This window comes from Miscanthus floridulus, chromosome 4, assembly GCF_019320115.1.
Source record: "Miscanthus floridulus cultivar M001 chromosome 4, ASM1932011v1, whole genome shotgun sequence".
In the NCBI taxonomy this organism is placed as follows: Eukaryota; Viridiplantae; Streptophyta; class Magnoliopsida; order Poales; family Poaceae; genus Miscanthus; species Miscanthus floridulus.
In genome coordinates, this window is record NC_089583.1 from 30,213,749 (window position 1) to 30,219,748 (window position 6,000).

The window sequence follows — 6,000 nt, forward strand, 5'->3', positions numbered from 1 at the left end:
AGGGATTAATTGATAATAGTGAGGGTCTGGAGAAAATTTTCTCCACAAGGGAATAATGCTTTCCCAGTCGTAGTTGCTTGATGCGGTGTAATTTGGCTAAACAGATTGTTGTTAGGAAAATGGACTACACTACATCTTATGCATCAAACTGCAGACGAGGGATTGAATGGTGGGCACTATATATAGGAACTGGTATATGTATCTATATATGGTAGCCTACGTATATGGTGATTATTTTTCACAAAATATGTGTATCCTACATATACGGTGATTGTTTTTCCACAAATACAAGAACTGATATCAAGATAATGTTGGTCAAGAGAACACAACCCGCTTGAGCCACAAACCGGCAGTGTTGGTTGATAGTACACTGTCGTCTTGTACCAAGAACCGACAGTGTTTGTCGAGAGAACATTGTCAGTTCAGTGTAAAGAACTGGCAGTGTTGGCTCAACTGGACACTTCCGGCTCGTGTCACGAACCAGCAGTGAAATTTATGATCACTGCCGGTTTATAAGAACTGGCACTGATGTGTACCCCATCACTACTGGTTTGGTTGTGCTGGTTCAAAATGTAGCAGTGAAGGGGTGTTTGAATGGCAGTGATTTGAAGATCTGAGGTAGTGTTCAGAAACCATAGGTGTGAAAAACCACAGCTTAGAAAAACACCCCAGGTTAGGATTGAGTTTTTAAAATTTCAAAAACACATTCTTTTTTTAATACCATAGTTTCGAAACATTAAGTTTAAGATTTGTTGAATCCAAGAACCTCAATGTTTTTCAAAACCAAATTATTTTGAAAAACTGTATTGTTTTCCAAAACTAAATAAATTTATATCCAAATAGGGCCTTAAGTTGTATTAGAAATTATTATTAGAAGGGTGGTCCTATGACTGTAAGATTATAGAGCAAAGTGACCAGGGCTGGCCCTGGTATTATGGTGGTCTGGGCCGAGAGAAAAGTGGGGTCCTATTCCTAGTATATGTATGCAATTTTTTTCTCAAATCTGAAGCTAATGTCATACATTTAGCAAACAGAAATAATTAACGGTATATTTGGATCCTTATTTTCCATGCATTATAGTACCTTTCTACAAAATATATGTGTCCTCATAAACGAAAATGGCCATTATTGGTAAATATATGAGGGAACTTCCAGATTCTTCTCAATCCACCATAACTTTTTTTGGTTATACGTTCTGAAAACTCACAGTGGCAAAAATACATGATTGTGAAGTGTCTCAAATATATCGAATCTACAAGGACTCAGGAGAGTATTGGACAAAGTAGGCTATGGCTAGGGGTTTTAGTTTCAAGAAGAGAGTAGGATGTGCATGAGGGTAAGAAGAAGCCGTACATGCTTTTCAATAAAAGGAATAAACTAATCTTGATACTGAACTCCAGCTGGTTAGAAAAGTGACATGGACTCCTTTCCTCAAAGTAGCATTTCACAAGGAACTCAGAAGCCAGAAAAGTCTCCATCTTCACCACATCACAGATTACACCTTGAAAGTGCCACTTCCTTTGCTGGCAATTTGTTGTTGATAAAGAAAATGTACTAGTCGATCTCCATGGTAAACTTATGGAATGTGCTAATCGGACTAGGTCAGCCTAGGGATATTAAAATTAAATCAAACTGCAGGCAAGGGATTAATTGTTGATAGTGACGGGTGTGAAAGGTCTGGACAAGGATCAATAATGTTTACCCGGTCCACATGGCTTGACGCTATGCGTAATTTTGGCTTAATAGATTGTTGTTACAAAAAAGAACTACACTACATCTGATGCATGAAACTGCAGATAAGGATTAAATGTTGGGCACAAAAGGGAAGCTTTATTTAAAATAAGGCTATAACCTTTGTACCAAGATAGTACACAGAGTCATTACATATATAGCTCAAGATATAGTCGTGCTCCCCCACCATCAATTTCATATTGTTAGTGAAGGGGAATAGAATTGGTGGGATAATTGGATATATTGTATTGGGCCTCATGGGCTGATTATATAGGGTATATAGGACTAACACCCTACGTGTATAGACAATGTGGCACTATTCCTATTTACTCTAACTTCCCCCCGTAGTCATAGTGAGAGCGGTGCAGACAGTGACACTCAAGCTAACATCCTCCCGTAGTCATAGCAGTCGATGCGTTACATATGCTGTGGCTGGAGAAGAAGCCAAGGAGTCCTCATGCAAGGCGGTAGCCCTTTATGCCGATGTCGAGATAACCCAGCGTGAGGGCGCAAAAGCCGTTGTCGAAGAAGCTGTGCTAGAGATGGCCGAGGTCGATGTAGTTGTGCTCAGGTTGCCATGTCGATGGAGCTACAGGTGCACAAGGGGATGACAGAGACGTGCTGAGGCAGTCGTCGTTGTGGGAGGTGGCGATGCCGAAGTCAATGCAGTTAGGGCCGTCGTGAATGTAGAAGAAAGGTGACGACACAAACGAGGCGGACGGGGTGGGAATAGGAGGGTTGATACCGAAATCGATGTAGTCTTGGTTTGCTAGACCTAGCAACGTGTCAGGGATGAAAGAACGCGTCGGTGTTGCTAATACCGGGCATACAAGGTAGAGGGCCCCAACCATGCATCAGCATCTGAGGGACAAGATGGTGATGCTGATGACGTGGCTATGCTAGACGAAGCGGAGTAGCAAACGTGTCGTCGACCAGGGCTCAGCGACGATGCGAGGGGGTGGCCGACAAGCAGGGCTCAATGACGGCGCGCGTAGTGGTAGCTCGATGACGAAGATCCAATCGGCAGGACGAAGGCCTTATGTAGACGGATGGCGCATCGAAGATTGCACAACACAATCAATGATGCATTGGGGATGGTGATGTGGATGCAATGGCGAAGCGGACACATGGGCGGCGGTGCTGCCGCCCAACGAGGCAACACAGCAGCAAGCTAGCAACCCTGTTGCTTAGAGAAGATGCGCATAGGACTCGGCGATGGATGTCACACACTACTAGGAATATCCACTTCTATGACGATCAGCTTTCGACACTGAAGGAGCCAAATTCATCATAATTTTAGTTTTATGACTAATTTATGACCAAAACCAGTTCGTCATATAAGTCACATTATACTTGAACTTTTATGATGATTTTTGCATATTGTCATAGAAGTGGCTTGATCTATGACAAAAATAGAACATCATAGAACTATTTTGCCCTACGTAGCAGGGGGGCTGCCACGCTGGTGGGTGCTTCCATTGGAGATGCTTTTCACGTGTACATGTTATAGCCGGTTGCATTAGAGATGGTTCGGGTATGTGTCACCTTCTTATTGCACGACGTGGCCATCTTTGGTTCTTGCATGTTTCTAGTTCTTTCTGGACCACGTGTCAGTTCCATGTTGTTCCACATGTCAGTTTTCTACTAGCACACGTGTCGTGTTGCAGTTGGATCACGTGTCACGATGCTGTCCGTCCTATGTGTCATATTTTTATACATCCATATGGTTTGACGATTTCCTTCCACGTGTCGGATTTTTAATAGCCCACGTGTCATGCCCTGGCCAATTCACGTGTCATGCACTAGTTGGTCCATGTGTCGCATTTTTATTTGATCACGTGGCCTATCTTGGTTCTACCGCGTGCAGGACTAATTACTTCTGAAAAGTAATTCGAGATTGTCACTATTGCATAGATTGACAACATAATTATTCAAGCTAGCAATCAAATACCAGCAATTAACATTTCACATGTCAGCAGCAAGATACTAATAGAGTTTCACCACAACAAACCATCACATGAGGCCACACAACAGACCACAAATGTTCACCACACCAAGCCGCAGGAGTTGAAGACTGAGAGTTAATTACTAGGAGACCTTAAGCGCATGACTTGCTCACATAGCCTATTGTACTCCTCCTGTCGTTGTTTCTTGAATTCCTCAAACTCCCTTTCAGACTCTTCTGTCTTCCTCTTCAGTTCATCCACTAGTTCGATGAGGGCAGCGGTAGTTTCCTATTCACTAGCAAGCTGCTCCTGAAGTGTCATCTTCACCGATGTCTCTGCTCTGGTGGAGCTTCTCAGGATACCATCATTCTTTAAAAAAGGTTTTTTCTGCTTGCCTGGGAGGGGGGCTTGCACTGGTAGAGGCAGAGGACCTTAGAAACAACATCAGGTACTAGTCATTGGTTGCTATCCATCAGCAACAGGTTCTGCTTACATAGCTTCCATAGCTTCCTATGAAATTCAATCAGTAAAACATTATGTTACAGATAGTGGAAGAGGACTTCAATTGAAAACCCAAGAGATTAATTCATAACAAGTAATGCATACGACTTCCTTAGCCTACTGCTGATAGGGATTACATAAGCACAATGCATAGGTCTTTTGTAGCCTACTATCGATAGAGATTACATAAGCACAATGTACAGGTACCATATTAATTGGTGTAAAATTGCAACTACAAAATTAAATGATGTTGCCACATTAGGCTCCTGTTGCAGTTTCCTTCTTTTATGGCAAAGGGTTCAGTAGATTCCAAGGAAAGAAAATGAGGGTACTTACAATTGCTACTCTTGCAGCATCGCTCAGGCCCTTTTTCATACTGGTATGAAAGTCCTTGAAGACTTCCACATCATTAACATCTTCATCAGGTCGACCATGTTGTTCAAGTCCTAGATCATCATGTTGTTCATCAAGTCCTTGATCGTGTTCTGCAGCCTTCCTCTTATTCTCCTTTTGATCACATTGCACATGAGTTTCTGCTTATATTTATACAAAGGCAAGAGTAATAATAAAAACACAACCATCACATACAAATGTTTGAAGCTGGACAACAACTAAGAGCGAGATCCTGTAGACTAGTGGTACTTCACTTTTGCACGGTTTTGTTTTTTGTCTCAGATGTTTCCTATAGCTTCATTTGTGTTAGACTGCAGCATAAGTAGACCATAGCAAGACTAGACAGGAAATTGATGGGTTCACACATACCTTGTTCTTAGCACTAGACCAAGTCTTGACAAGTTCACACCATTGTGCATTGGTCATGGACGGGACAGGAGAGGTCGGAGGGATCTGATCATTAGGGATGCCATTAAAGTAGGTTTGCTTTAACCTATAGTGTGCCTGCCAGTACCCTAGACTGCAATACATTCCAGCAAGCTTCTTGTGTTGGTGGGTGAGCCTTATCAATGTCCAACCCTAACTGCACGCAAGTAGTGTGAATGAAAAGTAAACCTGTTAAAGTTGCCCAAAGCAGAGTTGAATGTCAAGAGAGGATACCCATACATACAGTTAGTCTATCCACAAAATTCCTATAATGGACGACACTGGAGGGCTTCTTGTAATGTTTCCAATGCCTCAAAATTGGTATTTAATGCCTGGCTAGTACACCTACCTCTGAGGAAAACTTGGCAGCTTGCACTAGATCATGTGGCCTTCTGTTCCCCTCGACAATAGAGATGGGCATCCACAATCCTTCCATTGATTTGCTCATTTTGTCAAGCAAAATTCCATGATTTCGAGGCCTCGGCTTCCTCAGCACTTCTCGGCAATGGTACTACAAAGTTTTCATACATGCAGATTGTTAGAAAAGTAAAATGGATATCAAATAGCTAGTGTGAATTTATTGATAGACATCTGTAAGGTAATACCAACCTCAACCCTTGATCTATGGGACATATCAGTAGTATTAATAGTCATGAATAAATTTGATCTGTGGGACGCCCTTGCAAAATATGTGAACTCTTATTTGCTTGTTGGTGTTAACTTTTTTTGAACTTTGTATCAGGCCTTATTTGGATGCATGTGTATCCACATCAATCAACATGTGTTGGAGTGGAATGGAATGGAATTTAGTTTAATTCCACTCCAATCCACTTCAACACATGTGGATTGAGACAAATACATGGACATCCTTGTTTGGATGCATATGTATCCACTTCAATCCACATGTGTTGGGGTGAATGGAATTTAATTTAGTTTAATTCCACTTCAACACATGTGGATTGAGATGAATACATGCACATCCAAACAAAGGCCTTAGGTGGGT